Below are 23984 nucleotides of genomic sequence, written 5' to 3' on the forward strand. Positions count from 1 at the left end.
TCAGACGTTTGAACGTTCAGTTTGCCCGCAAGTCGTGAAACAAGTCTTAAAAACAAGCTGCAAGTCTTTAGTTAACTCCCAGCGTCAAAGTATTGCTGAATCTAGTAAGATTAAGTGTAAGTCTATCCATAGGCCCACACGTTTGAGTAGAAAAGTAATAAAATCAACTAGGTCATAGTCACTTGCTCTAATTTTGGCGAGGTGTTACTTTAAACCTAAGTATGTATAAATAACCCTTTAACAACCTGTTCATTCGCTTACGGCCATACCACCCTGAACACGCCCGATCTCGTCCGATCTCGGAAGCTAAGCAGGGTCGGGCCTGGTTAGTACTTGGATGGGAGACCGCCTGGGAATACCAGGTGCTGTAAGCTTTTAATACCTCCTTTAGCCAGAAGAGGGCGCTGTTGCCTCACTAGTGGAGAAAGGACTGAGAGAAACAGGCCAGTGGAAAATGAAACATGATTTTATTTGGCAGTCTGTCCTCTTTTTTTTTGTTGCAATTTTCATCAATGTTTTCAGTGAGTATTAATACATATTACGCTCTCTGGAGGCTGTTTTCAAAGTTCAGTTTTACATTCAAAAAGTACATGTAGCCTACTTACGTAAGGACTACTGCATTAACATATTTTAATTACTTGTACTTAGGTTACTCTTTACTTCCCCACAACACTCTGGTAGCCATATTATACATTTGATTCAACTGGAAATATTCACCATCATTATAAATGTTTTCACATCAATAATAAACATTTACACCAAATCAGGAATTATTATAAATGATTACTATTAAGATTGAATTTAAAAAAAACCTGCAAACAAGTGATGCTTACTTATCAATCAATATTTTTTCAGAATCAATTGACGATTTTTCAGAAGTTGACCATTTTGCATCGTCACTTTTACTGTGGATTTATTAAGGTTTTCAATACTGCAAACTTGTGAACAGTGAACAGCAGAAATAAGTTTAAATGTTGCATTAAGGCACACAAGATTTAGGATTATTATAGTAGCCTAAGCAGTGATTGATTAAGATACAAGGGACAACTCGAAATTATGTTTTTATCACCACTTACTTGTTTTGAGGTAATCTTGAATGACAAATGAATAAATCAGCCATTGCAATGTTTCATGTAGAAATCATAACCCTGTGGGGCATACATATTTGATCCCCTCACATTCTCCATTGTAACTAATCATTAAAAAAACAATCCTCCATTAGGAATCACAAAGGAACACTTACTAATTATATGAAAATTCATAATTATTACAATCAGTCCCTATATATGCTATAGATGATCCCCAATCAAAATTCAGTGTAAGCTACTTTGTAGGAAAGTAGAAGCAATGATAGACAAATAAAAAAAGAACTGCAGTGCATAGCAGGAGGTTACAGCGCCCCCTGCTGGCTGAAGCAGGTATTAAAAGCTTACAGCACCTGGGATTCCCAGGCGGTCTCCCATCCAAGTACTAACCAGGCCAGTTTTGAAAGAGGGAAGTTAATCTTCACGGAATCGGTTTGTTCAATGTGTTTATCAGACGTTTGAACGTTCAGTTTGCCCGCAAGTCGTGAAACAAGTCTTAAAAACAAGCTGCAAGTCTTTAGTTAACTCCCAGCGTCAAAGTATTGCTGAATCTAGTAAGATTAAGTGTAAGTCTATCCATAGGCCCACACGTTTGAGTAGAAAAGTAATAAAATCAACTAGGTCATAGTCACTTGCTCTAATTTTGGCGAGGTGTTACGTTAAACCTAAGTATGTATAAATAACCCTTTAACAACCTGTTCATTCACTTACGGCCATACCACCCTGAACACGCCCGATCTCGTCCGATCTCGGAAGCTAAGCAGGGTCGGGCCTGGTTAGTACTTGGATGGGAGACCGCCTGGGAATACCAGGTGCTGTAAGCTTTTAATACCTCCTTTAGCCAGAAGAGGGCGCTGTTGCCTCACTAGTGGAGAAAGGACTGAGAGAAACAGGCCAGTGGAAAATGAAACATGATTTTATTTGGCAGTCTGTCCTCTTTTTTGTTGTTGCAATTTTCATCAATGTTTTCAGTGAGTATTAATACATATTACGCTCTCTGGAGGCTGTTTTCAAAGTTCAGTTTTACATTCAAAAAGTACATGTAGCCTACTTACGTAAGGACTACTGCATTAACATATTTTAATTACTTGTACTTAGGTTACTCTTTACTTCCCCACAACACTCTGGTAGCCATATTATACATTTGATTCAACTGGAAATATTCACCATCATTATAAATGTTTTCACATCAATAATAAACATTTACACCAAATCAGGAATTATTATAAATGATTACTATTAAGATTGAATTTAAAAAAAACCTGCAAACAAGTGATGCTTACTTATCAATCAATATTTTTTCAGAATCAATTGACGATTTTTCAGAAGTTGACCATTTTGCATCGTCACTTTTACTGTGGATTTATTAAGGTTTTCAATACTGCAAACTTGTGAACAGTGAACAGCAGAAATAAGTTTAAATGTTGCATTAAGGCACACAAGATTTAGGATTATTATAGTAGCCTAAGCAGTGATTGATTAAGATATAAGGGACAACTCGAAATTATGTTTTTATCACCACTTACTTGTTTTGAGGTAATCTTGAATGACAAATGAATAAATCAGCCATTGCAATGTTTCATGTAGAAATCATAACCCTGTGGGGCATACATATTTGATCCCCTCACATTCTCCATTGTAACTAATCATTAAAAAAAACAATCCTCCATTAGGAATCACAAAGGAACACTTACTAATTATATGAAAATTCATAATTATTACAATCAGTCCCTATATATGCTATAGATGATCCCCAATCAAAATTCAGTGTAAGCTACTTTGTAGGAAAGTAGAAGCAATGATAGACAAATAAAAAAAGAACTGCAGTGCATAGCAGGAGGTTACAGCGCCCCCTGCTGGCTGAAGCAGGTATTAAAAGCTTACAGCACCTGGGATTCCCAGGCGGTCTCCCATCCAAGTACTAACCAGGCCAGTTTTGAAAGAGGGAAGTTAATCTTCACGGAATCGGTTTGTTCAATGTGTTTATCAGACGTTTGAACGTTCAGTTTGCCCGCAAGTCGTGAAACAAGTCTTAAAAACAAGCTGCAAGTCTTTAGTTAACTCCCAGCGTCAAAGTATTGCTGAATCTAGTAAGATTAAGTGTAAGTCTATCCATAGGCCCACACGTTTGAGTAGAAAAGTAATAAAATCAACTAGGTCATAGTCACTTGCTCTAATTTTGGCGAGGTGTTACTTTAAACCTAAGTATGTATAAATAACCCTTTAACAACCTGTTCATTCGCTTACGGCCATACCACCCTGAACACGCCCGATCTCGTCCGATCTCGGAAGCTAAGCAGGGTCAGGCCTGGTTAGTACTTGGATGGGAGACCGCCTGGGAATACCAGGTGCTGTAAGCTTTTAATACCTCCTTTAGCCAGAAGAGGGCGCTGTTGCCTCACTAGTGGAGAAAGGACTGAGAGAAACAGGCCAGTGGAAAATGAAACATGATTTTATTTGGCAGTCTGTCCTCTTTTTTTTTGTTGCAATTTTCATCAATGTTTTCAGTGAGTATTAATACATATTACGCTCTCTGGAGGCTGTTTTCAAAGTTCAGTTTTACATTCAAAAAGTACATGTAGCCTACTTAAGTAAGGACTACTGCATTAACATATTTTAATTACTTGTACTTAGGTTACTCTTTACTTCCCCACAACACTCTGGTAGCCATATTATACATTTGATTCAACTGGAAATATTCACCATCATTATAAATGTTTTCACATCAATAATAAACATTTACACCAAATCAGGAATTATTATAAATGATTACTATTAAGATTGAATTTAAAAAAAACCTGCAAACAAGTGATGCTTACTTATCAATCAATTGACGATTTTTCAGAAGTTGACCATTTTGCATCGTCACTTTTACTGTGGATTTATTAAGGTTTTCAATACTGCAAACTTGTGAACAGTGAACAGCAGAAATAAGTTTAAATGTTGCATTAAGGCACACAAGATTTAGGATTATTATAGTAGCCTAAGCAGTGATTGATTAAGATATAAGGGACAACTCGAAATTATGTTTTTATCACCACTTACTTGTTTTGAGGTAATCTTGAATGACAAATGAATAAATCAGCCATTGCAATGTTTCATGTAGAAATCATAACCCTGTGGGGCATACATATTTGATCCCCTCACATTCTCCATTGTAACTAATCATTAAAAAAAACAATCCTCCATTAGGAATCACAAAGGAACACTTACTAATTATATGAAAATTCATAATTATTACAATCAGTCCCTATATATGCTATAGATGATCCCCAATCAAAATTCAGTGTAAGCTACTTTGTAGGAAAGTAGAAGCAATGATAGACAAATAAAAAAAGAACTGCAGTGCATAGCAGGAGGTTACAGCGCCCCCTGCTGGCTGAAGCAGGTATTAAAAGCTTACAGCACCTGGGATTCCCAGGCGGTCTCCCATCCAAGTACTAACCAGGCCAGTTTTGAAAGAGGGAAGTTAATCTTCACGGAATCGGTTTGTTCAATGTGTTTATCAGACGTTTGAACGTTCAGTTTGCCCGCAAGTCGTGAAACAAGTCTTAAAAACAAGCTGCAAGTCTTTAGTTAACTCCCAGCGTCAAAGTATTGCTGAATCTAGTAAGATTAAGTGTAAGTCTATCCATAGGCCCACACGTTTGAGTAGAAAAGTAATAAAATCAACTAGGTCATAGTCACTTGCTCTAATTTTGGCGAGGTGTTACTTTAAACCTAAGTATGTATAAATAACCCTTTAACAACCTGTTCATTCACTTACGGCCATACCACCCTGAACACGCCCAATCTCGTCCGATCTCGGAAGCTAAGTAGGGTCGGGCCTGGTTAGTACTTGGATGGGAGACCGCCTGGGAATACCAGGTGCTGTAAGCTTTTAATACCTCTTTTAGCCAGAAGAGGGCGCTGTTGCCTCACTAGTGGAGAAAGGACTGAGAGAAACAGGCCAGTGGAAAATGAAACATGATTTTATTTGGCAGTCTGTCCTCTCTTTTTTTTTTGTTGTTGCAATTTTCATCAATGTTTTCAGTGAGTATTAATACATATTACGCTCTCTGGAGGCTGTTTTCAAAGTTCAGTTTTACATTCAAAAAGTACATGTAGCCTACTTACGTAAGGACTACTGCATTAACATATTTTAATTACTTGTACTTAGGTTACTCTTTACTTCCCCACAACACTCTGGTAGCCATATTATACATTTGATTCAACTGGAAATATTCACCATCATTATAAATGTTTTCACATCAATAATAAACATTTACACCAAATCAGGAATTATTATAAATGATTACTATTAAGATTGAATTTAAAAAAAACCTGCAAACAAGTGATGCTTACTTATCAATCAATTGACGATTTTTCAGAAGTTGACCATTTTGCATCGTCACTTTTACTGTGGATTTATTAAGGTTTTCAATACTGCAAACTTGTGAACAGTGAACAGCAGAAATAAGTTTAAATGTTGCATTAAGGCACACAAGATTTAGGATTATTATAGTAGCCTAAGCAGTGATTGATTAAGATATAAGGGACAACTCGAAATTATGTTTTTATCACCACTTACTTGTTTTGAGGTAATCTTGAATGACAAATGAATAAATCAGCCATTGCAATGTTTCATGTAGAAATCATAACCCTGTGGGGCATACATATTTGATCCCCTCACATTCTCCATTGTAACTAATCATTAAAAAAAACAATCCTCCATTAGGAATCACAAAGGAACACTTACTAATTATATGAAAATTCATAATTATTACAATCAGTCCCTATATATGCTATAGATGATCCCCAATCAAAATTCAGTGTAAGCTACTTTGTAGGAAAGTAGAAGCAATGATAGACAAATAAAAAAAGAACTGCAGTGCATAGCAGGAGGTTACAGCGCCCCCTGCTGGCTGAAGCAGGTATTAAAAGCTTACAGCACCTGGGATTCCCAGGCGGTCTCCCATCCAAGTACTAACCAGGCCAGTTTTGAAAGAGGGAAGTTAATCTTCACGGAATCGGTTTGTTCAATGTGTTTATCAGACGTTTGAACGTTCAGTTTGCCCGCAAGTCGTGAAACAAGTCTTAAAAACAAGCTGCAAGTCTTTAGTTAACTCCCAGCGTCAAAGTATTGCTGAATCTAGTAAGATTAAGTGTAAGTCTATCCATAGGCCCACACGTTTGAGTAGAAAAGTAATAAAATCAACTAGGTCATAGTCACTTGCTCTAATTTTGGCGAGGTGTTACTTTAAACCTAAGTATGTATAAATAACCCTTTAACAACCTGTTCATTCGCTTACGGCCATACCACCCTGAACACGCCCGATCTCGTCCGATCTCGGAAGCTAAGCAGGGTCGGGCCTGGTTAGTACTTGGATGGGAGACCGCCTGGGAATACCAGGTGCTGTAAGCTTTTAATACCTCCTTTAGCCAGAAGAGGGCGCTGTTGCCTCACTAGTGGAGAAAGGACTGAGAGAAACAGGCCAGTGGAAAATGAAACATGATTTTATTTGGCAGTCTGTCCTCTTTTTTTTTGTTGCAATTTTCATCAATGTTTTCAGTGAGTATTAATACATATTACGCTCTCTGGAGGCTGTTTTCAAAGTTCAGTTTTACATTCAAAAAGTACATGTAGCCTACTTACGTAAGGACTACTGCATTAACATATTTTAATTACTTGTACTTAGGTTACTCTTTACTTCCCCACAACACTCTGGTAGCCATATTATACATTTGATTCAACTGGAAATATTCACCATCATTATAAATGTTTTCACATCAATAATAAACATTTACACCAAATCAGGAATTATTATAAATGATTACTATTAAGATTGAATTTTAAAAAAACCTGCAAACAAGTGATGCTTACTTATCAATCAATATTTTTTCAGAATCAATTGACGATTTTTCAGAAGTTGACCATTTTGCATCGTCACTTTTACTGTGGATTTATTAAGGTTTTCAATACTGCAAACTTGTGAACAGTGAACAGCAGAAATAAGTTTAAATGTTGCATTAAGGCACACAAGATTTAGGATTATTATAGTAGCCTAAGCAGTGATTGATTAAGATATAAGGGACAACTCGAAATTATGTTTTTATCACCACTTACTTGTTTTGAGGTAATCTTGAATGACAAATGAATAAATCAGCCATTGCAATGTTTCATGTAGAAATCATAACCCTGTGGGGCATACATATTTGATCCCCTCACATTCTCCATTGTAACTAATCATTAAAAAAAACAATCCTCCATTAGGAATCACAAAGGAACACTTACTAATTATATGAAAATTCATAATTATTACAATCAGTCCCTATATATGCTATAGATGATCCCCAATCAAAATTCAGTGTAAGCTACTTTGTAGGAAAGTAGAAGCAATGATAGACAAATAAAAAAAGAACTGCAGTGCATAGCAGGAGGTTACAGCGCCCCCTGCTGGCTGAAGCAGGTATTAAAAGCTTACAGCACCTGGGATTCCCAGGCGGTCTCCCATCCAAGTACTAACCAGGCCAGTTTTGAAAGAGGGAAGTTAATCTTCACGGAATCGGTTTGTTCAATGTGTTTATCAGACGTTTGAACGTTCAGTTTGCCCGCAAGTCGTGAAACAAGTCTTAAAAACAAGCTGCAAGTCTTTAGTTAACTCCCAGCGTCAAAGTATTGCTGAATCTAGTAAGATTAAGTGTAAGTCTATCCATAGGCCCACACGTTTGAGTAGAAAAGTAATAAAATCAACTAGGTCATAGTCACTTGCTCTAATTTTGGCGAGGTGTTACTTTAAACCTAAGTATGTATAAATAACCCTTTAACAACCTGTTCATTCGCTTACGGCCATACCACCCTGAACACGCCCGATCTCGTCCGATCTCGGAAGCTAAGCAGGGTCGGGCCTGGTTAGTACTTGGATGGGAGACCGCCTGGGAATACCAGGTGCTGTAAGTTTTTAATACCTCCTTTAGCCAGAAGAGGGCGCTGTTGCCTCACTAGTGGAGAAAGGACTGAGAGAAACAGGCCAGTGGAAAATGAAACATGATTTTATTTGGCAGTCTGTCCTCTCTTTTTTTTTTGTTGTTGCAATTTTCATCAATGTTTTCAGTGAGTATTAATACATATTACGCTCTCTGGAGGCTGTTTTCAAAGTTCAGTTTTACATTCAAAAAGTACATGTAGCCTACTTAAGTAAGGACTACTGCATTAACATATTTTAATTACTTGTACTTAGGTTACTCTTTACTTCCCCACAACACTCTGGTAGCCATATTATACATTTGATTCAACTGGAAATATTCACCATCATTATAAATGTTTTCACATCAATAATAAACATTTACACCAAATCAGGAATTATTATAAATGATTACTATTAAGATTGAATTTAAAAAAAACCTGCAAACAAGTGATGCTTACTTATCAATCAATTGACGATTTTTCAGAAGTTGACCATTTTGCATCGTCACTTTTACTGTGGATTTATTAAGGTTTTCAATACTGCAAACTTGTGAACAGTGAACAGCAGAAATAGGTTTAAATGTTGCATTAAGGCACACAAGATTTAGGATTATTATAGTAGCCTAAGCAGTGATTGATTAAGATATAAGGGACAACTCGAAATTATGTTTTTATCACCACTTACTTGTTTTGAGGTAATCTTGAATGACAAATGAATAAATCAGCCATTGCAATGTTTCATGTAGAAATCATAACCCTGTGGGGCATACATATTTGATCCCCTCACATTCTCCATTTTAACTAATCATTAAAAAAAACAATCCTCCATTAGGAATCACAAAGGAACACTTACTAATTATATGAAAATTCATAATTATTACAATCAGTCCCTATATATGCTATAGATGATCCCCAATCAAAATTCAGTGTAAGCTACTTTGTAGGAAAGTAGAAGCAATGATAGACAAATAAAAAAAGAACTGCAGTGCATAGCAGGAGGTTACAGCGCCCCCTGCTGGCTGAAGCAGGTATTAAAAGCTTACAGCACCTGGGATTCCCAGGCGGTCTCCCATCCAAGTACTAACCAGGCCAGTTTTGAAAGAGGGAAGTTAATCTTCACGGAATCGGTTTGTTCAATGTGTTTATCAGACGTTTGAACGTTCAGTTTGCCCGCAAGTCGTGAAACAAGTCTTAAAAACAAGCTGCAAGTCTTTAGTTAACTCCCAGCGTCAAAGTATTGCTGAATCTAGTAAGATTAAGTGTAAGTCTATCCATAGGCCCACACGTTTGAGTAGAAAAGTAATAAAATCAACTAGGTCATAGTCACTTGCTCTAATTTTGGCGAGGTGTTACTTTAAACCTAAGTATGTATAAATAACCCTTTAACAACCTGTTCATTCGCTTACGGCCATACCACCCTGAACACGCCCGATCTCGTCCGATCTCGGAAGCTAAGCAGGGTCGGGCCTGGTTAGTACTTGGATGGGAGACCGCCTGGGAATACCAGGTGCTGTAAGCTTTTAATACCTCCTTTAGCCAGAAGAGGGCGCTGTTGCCTCACTAGTGGAGAAAGGACTGAGAGAAACAGGCCAGTGGAAAATGAAACATGATTTTATTTGGCAGTCTGTCCTCTCTTTTTTTTTTGTTGTTGCAATTTTCATCAATGTTTTCAGTGAGTATTAATACATATTACGCTCTCTGGAGGCTGTTTTCAAAGTTCAGTTTTACATTCAAAAAGTACATGTAGCCTACTTAAGTAAGGACTACTGCATTAACATATTTTAATTACTTGTACTTAGGTTACTCTTTACTTCCCCACAACACTCTGGTAGCCATATTATACATTTGATTCAACTGGAAATATTCACCATCATTATAAATGTTTTCACATCAATAATAAACATTTACACCAAATCAGGAATTATTATAAATGATTACTATTAAGATTGAATTTAAAAAAAACCTGCAAACAAGTGATGCTTACTTATCAATCAATTGACGATTTTTCTGAAGTTGACCATTTCGCATCGTCACTTTTACTGTGGATTTATTAAGGTTTTCAATCCTGCAAACTTGTGAACAGTGAACAGCAGAAATAAGTTTAAATGTTGCATTAAGGCACACAAGATTTAGGATTATTATAGTAGCCTAAGCAGTGATTGATTAAGATACAAGGGACAACTCGAAATTATGTTTTTATCACCACTTACTTGTTTTGAGGTAATCTTGAATGACAAATGAATAAATCAGCCATTGCAATGTTTCATGTAGAAATCATAACCCTGTGGGGCATACATATTTGATCCCCTCACATTCTCCATTGTAACTAATCATTAAAAAAACAATCCTCCATTAGGAATCACAAAGGAACACTTACTAATTATATGAAAATTCATAATTATTACAATCAGTCCCTATATATGCTATAGATGATCCCCAATCAAAATTCAGTGTAAGCTACTTTGTAGGAAAGTAGAAGCAATGATAGACAAAGAAAAAAAGAACTGCAGTGCATAGCAGGAGGTTACAGCGCCCCCTGCTGGCTGAAGCAGGTATTGAAAGCTTACAGCACCTGGGATTCCCAGGCGGTCTCCCATCCAAGTACTAACCAGGCCAGTTTTGAAAGAGGGAAGTTAATCTTCACGGAATCGGTTTGTTCAATGTGTTTATCAGACGTTTGAACGTTCAGTTTGCCCGCAAGTCGTGAAACAAGTCTTAAAAACAAGCTGCAAGTCTTTAGTTAACTCCCAGCGTCAAAGTATTGCTGAATCTAGTAAGATTAAGTGTAAGTCTATCCATAGGCCCACACGTTTGAGTAGAAAAGTAATAAAATCAACTAGGTCATAGTCACTTGCTCTAATTTTGGCGAGGTGTTACTTTAAACCTAAGTATGTATAAATAACCCTTTAACAACCTGTTCATTCGCTTACGGCCATACCACCCTGAACACGCCCGATCTCGTCCGATCTCGGAAGCTAAGCAGGGTCGGGCCTGGTTAGTACTTGGATGGGAGACCGCCTGGGAATACCAGGTGCTGTAAGCTTTTAATACCTCCTTTAGCCAGAAGAGGGCGCTGTTGCCTCACTAGTGGAGAAAGGACTGAGAGAAACAGGCCAGTGGAAAATGAAACATGATTTTATTTGGCAGTCTGTCCTCTTTTTTTTTGTTGCAATTTTCATCAATGTTTTCAGTGAGTATTAATACATATTACGCTCTCTGGAGGCTGTTTTCAAAGTTCAGTTTTGCATTCAAAAAGTACATGTAGCCTACTTACGTAAGGACTACTGCATTAACATATTTTAATTACTTGTACTTAGGTTACTCTTTACTTCCCCACAACACTCTGGTAGCCATATTATACATTTGATTCAACTGGAAATATTCACCATCATTATAAATGTTTTCACATCAATAATAAACATTTACACCAAATCAGGAATTATTATAAATGATTACTATTAAGATTGAATTTAAAAAAAACCTGCAAACAAGTGATGCTTACTTATCAATCAATATTTTTTCAGAATCAATTGACGATTTTTCAGAAGTTGACCATTTTGCATCGTCACTTTTACTGTGGATTTATTAAGGTTTTCAATACTGCAAACTTGTGAACAGTGAACAGCAGAAATAAGTTTAAATGTTGCATTAAGGCACACAAGATTTAGGATTATTATAGTAGCCTAAGCAGTGATTGATTAAGATACAAGGGACAACTCGAAATTATGTTTTTATCACCACTTACTTGTTTTGAGGTAATCTTGAATGACAAATGAATAAATCAGCCATTGCAATGTTTCATGTAGAAATCATAACCCTGTGGGGCATACATATTTGATCCCCTCACATTCTCCATTGTAACTAATCATTAAAAAAAACAATCCTCCATTAGGAATCACAAAGGAACACTTACTAATTATATGAAAATTCATAATTATTACAATCAGTCCCTATATATGCTATAGATGATCCCCAATCAAAATTCAGTGTAAGCTACTTTGTAGGAAAGTAGAAGCAATGATAGACAAATAAAAAAAGAACTGCAGTGCATAGCAGGAGGTTACAGCGCCCCCTGCTGGCTGAAGCAGGTATTAAAAGCTTACAGCACCTGAGATTCCCAGGCGGTCTCCCATCCAAGTACTAACCAGGCCAGTTTTGAAAGAGGGAAGTTAATCTTCACGGAATCGGTTTGTTCAATGTGTTTATCAGACGTTTGAACGTTCAGTTTGCCCGCAAGTCGTGAAACAAGTCTTAAAAACAAGCTGCAAGTCTTTAGTTAACTCCCTGCGTCAAAGTATTGCTGAATCTAGTAAGATTAAGTGTAAGTCTATCCATAGGCCCACACGTTTGAGTAGAAAAGTAATAAAATCAACTAGGTCATAGTCACTTGCTCTAATTTTGGCGAGGTGTTACTTTAAACCTAAGTATGTATAAATAACCCTTTAACAACCTGTTCATTCGCTTACGGCCATACCACCCTGAACACGCCCGATCTCGTCCGATCTCGGAAGCTAAGCAGGGTCGGGCCTGGTTAGTACTTGGATGGGAGACCGCCTGGGAATACCAGGTGCTGTAAGCTTTTAATACCTCCTTTAGCCAGAAGAGGGCGCTGTTGCCTCACTAGTGGAGAAAGGACTGAGAGAAACAGGCCAGTGGAAAATGAAACATGATTTTATTTGGCAGTCTGTCCTCTTTTTTTTTGTTGCAATTTTCATCAATGTTTTCAGTGAGTATTAATACATATTACGCTCTCTGGAGGCTGTTTTCAAAGTTCAGTTTTGCATTCAAAAAGTACATGTAGCCTACTTACGTAAGGACTACTGCATTAACATATTTTAATTACTTGTACTTAGGTTACTCTTTACTTCCCCACAACACTCTGGTAGCCATATTATACATTTGATTCAACTGGAAATATTCACCATCATTATAAATGTTTTCACATCAATAATAAACATTTACACCAAATCAGGAATTATTATAAATGATTACTATTAAGATTGAATTTAAAAAAAACCTGCAAACAAGTGATGCTTACTTATCAATCAATATTTTTTCAGAATCAATTGACGATTTTTCAGAAGTTGACCATTTTGCATCGTCACTTTTACTGTGGATTTATTAAGGTTTTCAATACTGCAAACTTGTGAACAGTGAACAGCAGAAATAAGTTTAAATGTTGCATTAAGGCACACAAGATTTAGGATTATTATAGTAGCCTAAGCAGTGATTGATTAAGATACAAGGGACAACTCGAAATTATGTTTTTATCACCACTTACTTGTTTTGAGGTAATCTTGAATGACAAATGAATAAATCAGCCATTGCAATGTTTCATGTAGAAATCATAACCCTGTGGGGCATACATATTTGATCCCCTCACATTCTCCATTGTAACTAATCATTAAAAAAACAATCCTCCATTAGGAATCACAAAGGAACACTTACTAATTATATGAAAATTCATAATTATTACAATCAGTCCCTATATATGCTATAGATGATCCCCAATCAAAATTCAGTGTAAGCTACTTTGTAGGAAAGTAGAAGCAATGATAGACAAATAAAAAAAGAACTGCAGTGCATAGCAGGAGGTTACAGCGCCCCCTGCTGGCTGAAGCAGGTATTAAAAGCTTACAGCACCTGGGATTCCCAGGCGGTCTCCCATCCAAGTACTAACCAGGCCAGTTTTGAAAGAGGGAAGTTAATCTTCACGGAATCGGTTTGTTCAATGTGTTTATCAGACGTTTGAACGTTCAGTTTGCCCGCAAGTCGTGAAACAAGTCTTAAAAACAAGCTGCAAGTCTTTAGTTAACTCCCAGCGTCAAAGTATTGCTGAATCTAGTAAGATTAAGTGTAAGTCTATCCATAGGCCCACACGTTTGAGTAGAAAAGTAATAAAATCAACTAGGTCATAGTCACTTGCTCTAATTTTGGCGAGGTGTTACTTTAAACCTAAGTATGTATAAATAACCCTTTAACAACCTGTTCATTCGCTTACGGCCATACCACCCTGAACACGCCCGATCTCGTCCGATCTCGGAAGCTAAGCAGGGTCGGGCCTGGTTAGTACTTGGATGGGAGACCGCCTGGGAATACCAGGTGCTGTAAGCTTTTAATACCTCCTTTAGCCAGAAGAGGGCGCTGTTGCCTCACTAGTGGAGAAAGGACTGAGAGAAACAGGCCAGTGGAAAATGAAACATGATTTTATTTGGCAGTCTGTCCTCTTTTTTTTTGTTGCAATTTTCATCAATGTTTTCAGTGAGTATTAATACATATTACGCTCTCTGGAGGCTGTTTTCAAAGTTCAGTTTTACATTCAAAAAGTACATGTAGCCTACTTACGTAAGGACTACTGCATTAACATATTTTAATTACTTGTACTTAGGTTACTCTTTACTTCCCCACAACACTCTGGTAGCCATATTATACATTTGATTCAACTGGAAATATTCACCATCATTATAAATGTTTTCACATCAATAATAAACATTTACACCAAATCAGGAATTATTATAAATGATTACTATTAAGATTGAATTTAAAAAAAACCTGCAAACAAGTGATGCTTACTTATCAAGCAATATTTTTTCAGAATCAATTGACGATTTTTCAGAAGTTGACCATTTTGCATCGTCACTTTTACTGTGGATTTATTAAGGTTTTCAATACTGCAAACTTGTGAACAGTGAACAGCAGAAATAAGTTTAAATGTTGCATTAAGGCACACAAGATTTAGGATTATTATAGTAGCCTAAGCAGTGATTGATTAAGATATAAGGGACAACTCGAAATTATGTTTTTATCACCACTTACTTGTTTTGAGGTAATCTTGAATGACAAATGAATAAATCAGCCATTGCAATGTTTCATGTAGAAATCATAACCCTGTGGGGCATACATATTTGATCCCCTCACATTCTCCATTGTAACTAATCATTAAAAAAAACAATCCTCCATTAGGAATCACAAAGGAACACTTACTAATTATATGAAAATTCATAATTATTACAATCAGTCCCTATATATGCTATAGATGATCCCCAATCAAAATTCAGTGTAAGCTACTTTGTAGGAAAGTAGAAGCAATGATAGACAAATAAAAAAAGAACTGCAGTGCATAGCAGGAGGTTACAGCGCCCCCTGCTGGCTGAAGCAGGTATTAAAAGCTTACAGCACCTGGGATTCCCAGGCGGTCTCCCATCCAAGTACTAACCAGGCCAGTTTTGAAAGAGGGAAGTTAATCTTCACGGAATCGGTTTGTTCAATGTGTTTATCAGACGTTTGAACGTTCAGTTTGCCCGCAAGTCGTGAAACAAGTCTTAAAAACAAGCTGCAAGTCTTTAGTTAACTCCCAGCGTCAAAGTATTGCTGAATCTAGTAAGATTAAGTGTAAGTCTATCCATAGGCCCACACGTTTGAGTAGAAAAGTAATAAAATCAACTAGGTCATAGTCACTTGCTCTAATTTTGGCGAGGTGTTACTTTAAACCTAAGTATGTATAAATAACCCTTTAACAACCTGTTCATTCGCTTACGGCCATACCACCCTGAACACGCCCGATCTCGTCCGATCTCGGAAGCTAAGCAGGGTCGGGCCTGGTTAGTACTTGGATGGGAGACCGCCTGGGAATACCAGGTGCTGTAAGCTTTTAATACCTCCTTTAGCCAGAAGAGGGCGCTGTTGCCTCACTAGTGGAGAAAGGACTGAGAGAAACAGGCCAGTGGAAAATGAAACATGATTTTATTTGGCAGTCTGTCCTCTCTTTTTTTTTTGTTGTTGCAATTTTCATCAATGTTTTCAGTGAGTATTAATACATATTACGCTCTCTGGAGGCTGTTTTCAAAGTTCAGTTTTACATTCAAAAAGTACATGTAGCCTACTTAAGTAAGGACTACTGCATTAACATATTTTAATTACTTGTACTTAGGTTACTCTTTACTTCCCCACAACACTCTGGTAGCCATATTATACATTTGATTCAACTGGAAATATTCACCATCATTATAAATGTTTTCACATCAATAATAAACATTTACACCAAATCAGGAATTATTATAAATGATTACTATTAAGATTGAATTTAAAAAAAACCTGCAAACAAGTGATGCTTACTTATCAATCAATTGACGATTTTTCAGAAGTTGACCATTTTGCATCGTCACTTTTACTGTGGATTTATTAAGGTTTTCAATACTGCAAACTTGTGAACAGTGAACAGCAGAAATAAGTTTAAATGTTGCATTAAGGCACACAAGATTTAGGATTATTATAGTAGCCTAAGCAGTGATTGATTAAGATATAAGGGACAACTCGAAATTATGTTTTTATCACCACTTACTTGTTTTGAGGTAATCTTGAATGACAAATGAATAAATCAGCCATTGCAATGTTTCATGTAGAAATCATAACCCTGTGGGGCATACATATTTGATCCCCTCACATTCTCCATTGTAACTAATCATTAAAAAAAACAATCCTCCATTAGGAATCACAAAGGAACACTTACTAATTATATGAAAATTCATAATTATTACAATCAGTCCCTATATATGCTATAGATGATCCCCAATCAAAATTCAGTGTAAGCTACTTTGTAGGAAAGTAGAAGCAATGATAGACAAATAAAAAAAGAACTGCAGTGCATAGCAGGAGGTTACAGCGCCCCCTGCTGGCTGAAGCAGGTATTAAAAGCTTACAGCACCTGGGATTCCCAGGCGGTCTCCCATCCAAGTACTAACCAGGCCAGTTTTGAAAGAGGGAAGTTAATCTTCACGGAATCGGTTTGTTCAATGTGTTTATCAGACGTTTGAACGTTCAGTTTGCCCGCAAGTCGTGAAACAAGTCTTAAAAACAAGCTGCAAGTCTTTAGTTAACTCCCAGCGTCAAAGTATTGCTGAATCTAGTAAGATTAAGTGTAAGTCTATCCATAGGCCCACACGTTTGAGTAGAAAAGTAATAAAATCAACTAGGTCATAGTCACTTGCTCTAATTTTGGCGAGGTGTTACTTTAAACCTAAGTATGTATAAATAACCCTTTAACAACCTGTTCATTCGCTTACGGCCATACCACCCTGAACACGCCCGATCTCGTCCGATCTCGGAAGCTAAGCAGGGTCAGGCCTGGTTAGTACTTGGATGGGAGACCGCCTGGGAATACCAGGTGCTGTAAGCTTTTAATACCTCCTTTAGCCAGAAGAGGGCGCTGTTGCCTCACTAGTGGAGAAAGGACTGAGAGAAACAGGCCAGTGGAAAATGAAACATGATTTTATTTGGCAGTCTGTCCTCTCTTTTTTTTTTGTTGTTGCAATTTTCATCAATGTTTTCAGTGAGTATTAATACATATTACGCTCTCTGGAGGCTGTTTTCAAAGTTCAGTTTTACATTCAAAAAGTACATGTAGCCTACTTACGTAAGGACTACTGCATTAACATATTTTAATTACTTGTACTTAGGTTACTCTTTACTTCCCCACAACACTCTGGTAGCCATATTATACATTTGATTCAACTGGAAATATTCACCATCATTATAAATGTTTTCACATCAATAATAAACATTTACACCAAATCAGGAATTATTATAAATGATTACTATTAAGATTGAATTTAAAAAAAACCTGCAAACAAGTGATGCTTACTTATCAATCAATTGACGATTTTTCAGAAGTTGACCATTTTGCATCGTCACTTTTACTGTGGATTTATTAAGGTTTTCAATACTGCAAACTTGTGAACAGTGAACAGCAGAAATAAGTTTAAATGTTGCATTAAGGCACACAAGATTTAGGATTATTATAGTAGCCTAAGCAGTGATTGATTAAGATATAAGGGACAACTCGAAATTATGTTTTTATCACCACTTACTTGTTTTGAGGTAATCTTGAATGACAAATGAATAAATCAGCCATTGCAATGTTTCATGTAGAAATCATAACCCTGTGGGGCATACATATTTGATCCCCTCACATTCTCCATTGTAACTAATCATTAAAAAAAACAATCCTCCATTAGGAATCACAAAGGAACACTTACTAATTATATGAAAATTCATAATTATTACAATCAGTCCCTATATATGCTATAGATGATCCCCAATCAAAATTCAGTGTAAGCTACTTTGTAGGAAAGTAGAAGCAATGATAGACAAATAAAAAAAGAACTGCAGTGCATAGCAGGAGGTTACAGCGCCCCCTGCTGGCTGAAGCAGGTATTAAAAGCTTACAGCACCTGGGATTCCCAGGCGGTCTCCCATCCAAGTACTAACCAGGCCAGTTTTGAAAGAGGGAAGTTAATCTTCACGGAATCGGTTTGTTCAATGTGTTTATCAGACGTTTGAACGTTCAGTTTGCCCGCAAGTCGTGAAACAAGTCTTAAAAACAAGCTGCAAGTCTTTAGTTAACTCCCAGCGTCAAAGTATTGCTGAATCTAGTAAGATTAAGTGTAAGTCTATCCATAGGCCCACACGTTTGAGTAGAAAAGTAATAAAATCAACTAGGTCATAGTCACTTGCTCTAATTTTGGCGAGGTGTTACTTTAAACCTAAGTATGTATAAATAACCCTTTAACAACCTGTTCATTCGCTTACGGCCATACCACCCTGAACACGCCCGATCTCGTCCGATCTCAGAAGCTAAGCAGGGTCGGGCCTGGTTAGTACTTGGATGGGAGACCGCCTGGGAATACCAGGTGCTGTAAGCTTTTAATACCTCTTTTAGCCAGAAGAGGGCGCTGTTGCCTCACTAGTGGAGAAAGGACTGAGAGAAACAGGCCAGTGGAAAATGAAACATGATTTTATTTGGCAGTCTGTCCTCTCTTTTTTTTTTGTTGTTGCAATTTTCATCAATGTTTTCAGTGAGTATTAATACATATTACGCTCTCTGGAGGCTGTTTTCAAAGTTCAGTTTTACATTCAAAAAGTACATGTAGCCTACTTACGTAAGGACTACTGCATTAACATATTTTAATTACTTGTACTTAGGTTACTCTTTACTTCCCCACAACACTCTGGTAGCCATATTATACATTTGATTCAACTGGAAATATTCACCATCATTATAAATGTTTTCACATCAATAATAAACATTTACACCAAATCAGGAATTATTATAAATGATTACTATTAAGATTGAATTTAAAAAAAACCTGCAAACAAGTGATGCTTACTTATCAATCAATTGACGATTTTTCTGAAGTTGACCATTTCGCATCGTCACTTTTACTGTGGATTTATTAAGGTTTTCAATCCTGCAAACTTGTGAACAGTGAACAGCAGAAATAAGTTTAAATGTTGCATTAAGGCACACAAGATTTAGGATTATTATAGTAGCCTAAGCAGTGATTGATTAAGATACAAGGGACAACTCGAAATTATGTTTTTATCACCACTTACTTGTTTTGAGGTAATCTTGAATGACAAATGAATAAATCAGCCATTGCAATGTTTCATGTAGAAATCATAACCCTGTGGGGCATACATATTTGATCCCCTCACATTCTCCATTGTAACTAATCATTAAAAAAAACAATCCTCCATTAGGAATCACAAAGGAACACTTACTAATTATATGAAAATTCATAATTATTACAATCAGTCCCTATATATGCTATAGATGATCCCCAATCAAAATTCAGTGTAAGCTACTTTGTAGGAAAGTAGAAGCAATGATAGACAAATAAAAAAAGAACTGCAGTGCATAGCAGGAGGTTACAGCGCCCCCTGCTGGCTGAAGCAGGTATTAAAAGCTTACAGCACCTGGGATTCCCAGGCGGTCTCCCATCCAAGTACTAACCAGGCCAGTTTTGAAAGAGGGAAGTTAATCTTCACGGAATCGGTTTGTTCAATGTGTTTATCAGACGTTTGAACGTTCAGTTTGCCCGCAAGTCGTGAAACAAGTCTTAAAAACAAGCTGCAAGTCTTTAGTTAACTCCCAGCGTCAAAGTATTGCTGAATCTAGTAAGATTAAGTGTAAGTCTATCCATAGGCCCACACGTTTGAGTAGAAAAGTAATAAAATCAACTAGGTCATAGTCACTTGCTCTAATTTTGGCGAGGTGTTACTTTAAACCTAAGTATGTATAAATAACCCTTTAACAACCTGTTCATTTGCTTACGGCCATACCACCCTGAACACGCCCGATCTCGTCCGATCTCGGAAGCTAAGCAGGGTCGGGCCTGGTTAGTACTTGGATGGGAGACCGCCTGGGAATACCAGGTGCTGTAAGCTTTTAATACCTCCTTTAGCCAGAAGAGGGCGCTGTTGCCTCACTAGTGGAGAAAGGACTGAGAGAAACAGGCCAGTGGAAAATGAAACATGATTTTATTTGGCAGTCTGTCCTCTCTTTTTTTTTTGTTGTTGCAATTTTCATCAATGTTTTCAGTGAGTATTAATACATATTACGCTCTCTGGAGGCTGTTTTCAAAGTTCAGTTTTACATTCAAAAAGTACATGTAGCCTACTTAAGTAAGGACTACTGCATTAACATATTTTAATTACTTGTACTTAGGTTACTCTTTACTTCCCCACAACACTCTGGTAGCCATATTATACATTTGATTCAACTGGAAATATTCACCATCATTATAAATGTTTTCACATCAATAATAAACATTTACACCAAATCAGGAATTATTATAAATGATTACTATTAAGATTGAATTTTAAAAAAACCTGCAAACAAGTGATGCTTACTTATCAATCAATTGACGATTTTTCAGAAGTTGACCATTTTGCATCGTCACTTTTACTGTGGATTTATTAAGGTTTTCAATACTGCAAACTTGTGAACAGTGAACAGCAGAAATAAGTTTAAATGTTGCATTAAGGCACACAAGATTTAGGATTATTATAGTAGCCTAAGCAGTGATTGATTAAGATACAAGGGACAACTCGAAATTATGTTTTTATCACCACTTACTTGTTTTGAGGTAATCTTGAATGACAAATGAATAAATCAGCCATTGCAATGTTTCATGTAGAAATCATAACCCTGTGGGGCATACATATTTGATCCCCTCACATTCTCCATTGTAACTAATCATTAAAAAAAACAATCCTCCATTAGGAATCACAAAGGAACACTTACTAATTATATGAAAATTCATAATTATTACAATCAGTCCCTATATATGCTATAGATGATCCCCAATCAAAATTCAGTGTAAGCTACTTTGTAGGAAAGTAGAAGCAATGATAGACAAATAAAAAAAGAACTGCAGTGCATAGCAGGAGGTTACAGCGCCCCCTGCTGGCTGAAGCAGGTATTAAAAGCTTACAGCACCTGGGATTCCCAGGCGGTCTCCCATCCAAGTACTAACCAGGCCAGTTTTGAAAGAGGGAAGTTAATCTTCACGGAATCGGTTTGTTCAATGTGTTTATCAGACGTTTGAACGTTCAGTTTGCCCGCAAGTCGTGAAACAAGTCTTAAAAACAAGCTGCAAGTCTTTAGTTAACTCCCAGCGTCAAAGTATTGCTGAATCTAGTAAGATTAAGTGTAAGTCTATCCATAGGCCCACACGTTTGAGTAGAAAAGTAATAAAATCAACTAGGTCATAGTCACTTGCTCTAATTTTGGCGAGGTGTTACTTTAAACCTAAGTATGTATAAATAACCCTTTAACAACCTGTTCATTTGCTTACGGCCATACCACCCTGAACACGCCCGATCTCGTCCGATCTCGGAAGCTAAGCAGGGTCGGGCCTGGTTAGTACTTGGATGGGAGACCGCCTGGGAATACCAGGTGCTGTAAGCTTTTAATACCTCCTTTAGCCAGAAGAGGGCGCTGTTGCCTCACTAGTGGAGAAAGGACTGAGAGAAACAGGCCAGTGGAAAATGAAACATGATTTTATTTGGCAGTCTGTCCTCTCTTTTTTTTTTGTTGTTGCAATTTTCATCAATGTTTTCAGTGAGTATTAATACATATTACGCTCTCTGGAGGCTGTTTTCAAAGTTCAGTTTTACATTCAAAAAGTACATGTAGCCTACTTAAGTAAGGACTACTGCATTAACATATTTTAATTACTTGTACTTAGGTTACTCTTTACTTCCCCACAACACTCTGGTAGCCATATTATACATTTGATTCAACTGGAAATATTCACCATCATTATAAATGTTTTCACATCAATAATAAACATTTACACCAAATCAGGAATTATTATAAATGATTACTATTAAGATTGAATTTAAAAAAAACCTGCAAACAAGTGATGCTTACTTATCAATCAATATTTTTTCAGAATCAATTGACGATTTTTCAGAAGTTGACCATTTTGCATCGTCACTTTTACTGTGGATTTATTAAGGTTTTCAATCCTGCAAACTTGTGAACAGTGAACAGCAGAAATAAGTTTAAATGTTGCATTAAGGCACACAAGATTTAGGATTATTATAGTAGCCTAAGCAGTGATTGATTAAGATATAAGGGACAACTCGAAATTATGTTTTTATCACCACTTACTTGTTTTGAGGTAATCTTGAATGACAAATGAATAAATCAGCCATTGCAATGTTTCATGTAGAAATCATAACCCTGTGGGGCATACATATTTGATCCCCTCACATTCTCCATTGTAACTAATCATTAAAAAAAACAATCCTCCATTAGGAATCACAAAGGAACACTTACTAATTATATGAAAATTCATAATTATTACAATCAGTCCCTATATATGCTATAGATGATCCCCAATCAAAATTCAGTGTAAGCTACTTTGTAGGAAAGTAGAAGCAATGATAAACAAATAAAAAAAGAACTGCAGTGCATAGCAGGAGGTTACAGCGCCCCCTGCTGGCTGAAGCAGGTATTAAAAGCTTACAGCACCTGGGATTCCCAGGCGGTCTCCCATCCAAGTACTAACCAGGCCAGTTTTGAAAGAGGGAAGTTAATCTTCACGGAATCGGTTTGTTCAATGTGTTTATCAGACGTTTGAACGTTCAGTTTGCCCGCAAGTCGTGAAACAAGTCTTAAAAACAAGCTGCAAGTCTTTAGTTAACTCCCAGCGTCAAAGTATTGCTGAATCTAGTAAGATTAAGTGTAAGTCTATCCATAGGCCCACACGTTTGAGTAGAAAAGTAATAAAATCAACTAGGTCATAGTCACTTGCTCTAATTTTGGCGAGGTGTTACTTTAAACCTAAGTATGTATAAATAACCCTTTAACAACCTGTTCATTCGCTTACGGCCATACCACCCTGAACACGTCCGATCTCGGAAGCTAAGCAGGGTCGGGCCTGGTTAGTACTTGGATGGGAGACCGCCTGGGAATACCAGGTGCTGTAAGCTTTTAATACCTCCTTTAGCCAGAAGAGGGCGCTGTTGCCTCACTAGTGGAGAAAGGACTGAGAGAAACAGGCCAGTGGAAAATGAAACATGATTTTATTTGGCAGTCTGTCCTCTCTTTTTTTTTTGTTGTTGCAATTTTCATCAATGTTTTCAGTGAGTATTAATACATATTACGCTCTCTGGAGGCTGTTTTCAAAGTTCAGTTTTACATTCAAAAAGTACATGTAGCCTACTTACGTAAGGACTACTGCATTAACATATTTTAATTACTTGTACTTAGGTTACTCTTTACTTCCCCACAACACTCTGGTAGCCATATTATACATTTGATTCAACTGGAAATATTCACCATCATTATAAATGTTTTCACATCAATAATAAACATTTACACCAAATCAGGAATTATTATAAATGATTACTATTAAGATTGAATTTAAAAAAAACCTGCAAACAAGTGATGCTTACTTATCAATCAATATTTTTTCAGAATCAATTGACGATTTTTCAGAAGTTGACCATTTTGCATCGTCACTTTTACTGTGGATTTATTAAGGTTTTCAATACTGCAAACTTGTGAACAGTGAACAGCAGAAATAAGTTTAAATGTTGCATTAAGGCACACAAGATTTAGGATTATTATAGTAGCCTAAGCAGTGATTGATTAAGATATA

General features: G+C 36.8%; 15 non-coding genes and 1 pseudogene across 15 annotated transcripts; all 16 read left to right on the forward strand.

Moving 5' to 3' along the window:
* The first annotated feature begins 255 nt into the window (after positions 1–255).
* Positions 256–374, forward strand: LOC136181902 (5S ribosomal RNA). Its single transcript, XR_010668218.1, has one exon. It is a non-coding gene; the product is annotated as a 5S ribosomal RNA (ribosomal RNA).
* Positions 375–1790: 1416 nt separating this feature from the next.
* Positions 1791–1909, forward strand: LOC136181466 (5S ribosomal RNA). Its single transcript, XR_010667813.1, has one exon. It is a non-coding gene; the product is annotated as a 5S ribosomal RNA (ribosomal RNA).
* A 1417-nt stretch (positions 1910–3326) lies between these two features.
* Positions 3327–3445, forward strand: LOC136181632 (5S ribosomal RNA). Its single transcript, XR_010667979.1, has one exon. It is a non-coding gene; the product is annotated as a 5S ribosomal RNA (ribosomal RNA).
* Positions 3446–4845: 1400 nt separating this feature from the next.
* Positions 4846–4964, forward strand: LOC136181831 (5S ribosomal RNA). The gene has a single exon (XR_010668177.1). It is a non-coding gene; the product is annotated as a 5S ribosomal RNA (ribosomal RNA).
* Positions 4965–6370: 1406 nt separating this feature from the next.
* Positions 6371–6489, forward strand: LOC136181903 (5S ribosomal RNA). The gene has a single exon (XR_010668219.1). It is a non-coding gene; the product is annotated as a 5S ribosomal RNA (ribosomal RNA).
* A 1417-nt stretch (positions 6490–7906) lies between these two features.
* LOC136181398 (5S ribosomal RNA) lies at positions 7907–8025 on the forward strand. The gene has a single exon (XR_010667746.1). It is a non-coding gene; the product is annotated as a 5S ribosomal RNA (ribosomal RNA).
* Positions 8026–9431: 1406 nt separating this feature from the next.
* On the forward strand, positions 9432–9550 carry LOC136181905 (5S ribosomal RNA). Its single transcript, XR_010668221.1, has one exon. It is a non-coding gene; the product is annotated as a 5S ribosomal RNA (ribosomal RNA).
* Positions 9551–10955: 1405 nt separating this feature from the next.
* On the forward strand, positions 10956–11074 carry LOC136181906 (5S ribosomal RNA). The gene has a single exon (XR_010668222.1). It is a non-coding gene; the product is annotated as a 5S ribosomal RNA (ribosomal RNA).
* A 1417-nt stretch (positions 11075–12491) lies between these two features.
* On the forward strand, positions 12492–12610 carry LOC136181907 (5S ribosomal RNA). The gene has a single exon (XR_010668223.1). It is a non-coding gene; the product is annotated as a 5S ribosomal RNA (ribosomal RNA).
* A 1416-nt stretch (positions 12611–14026) lies between these two features.
* LOC136181908 (5S ribosomal RNA) lies at positions 14027–14145 on the forward strand. Its single transcript, XR_010668224.1, has one exon. It is a non-coding gene; the product is annotated as a 5S ribosomal RNA (ribosomal RNA).
* A 1417-nt stretch (positions 14146–15562) lies between these two features.
* LOC136181909 (5S ribosomal RNA) lies at positions 15563–15681 on the forward strand. Its single transcript, XR_010668225.1, has one exon. It is a non-coding gene; the product is annotated as a 5S ribosomal RNA (ribosomal RNA).
* Positions 15682–17087: 1406 nt separating this feature from the next.
* Positions 17088–17206, forward strand: LOC136181633 (5S ribosomal RNA). The gene has a single exon (XR_010667980.1). It is a non-coding gene; the product is annotated as a 5S ribosomal RNA (ribosomal RNA).
* Positions 17207–18612: 1406 nt separating this feature from the next.
* LOC136181639 (5S ribosomal RNA) lies at positions 18613–18731 on the forward strand. Its single transcript, XR_010667986.1, has one exon. It is a non-coding gene; the product is annotated as a 5S ribosomal RNA (ribosomal RNA).
* Positions 18732–20137: 1406 nt separating this feature from the next.
* Positions 20138–20256, forward strand: LOC136181910 (5S ribosomal RNA). The gene has a single exon (XR_010668226.1). It is a non-coding gene; the product is annotated as a 5S ribosomal RNA (ribosomal RNA).
* A 1406-nt stretch (positions 20257–21662) lies between these two features.
* LOC136181911 (5S ribosomal RNA) lies at positions 21663–21781 on the forward strand. Its single transcript, XR_010668227.1, has one exon. It is a non-coding gene; the product is annotated as a 5S ribosomal RNA (ribosomal RNA).
* Positions 21782–23204: 1423 nt separating this feature from the next.
* Positions 23205–23313, forward strand: LOC136181860 (5S ribosomal RNA; annotated as a pseudogene).
* Positions 23314–23984: the final 671 nt, after the last annotated feature.

This window comes from Labrus bergylta, chromosome 13 (assembly GCF_963930695.1).
Source record: "Labrus bergylta chromosome 13, fLabBer1.1, whole genome shotgun sequence".
In the NCBI taxonomy this organism is placed as follows: domain Eukaryota; kingdom Metazoa; phylum Chordata; class Actinopteri; order Labriformes; family Labridae; genus Labrus; species Labrus bergylta.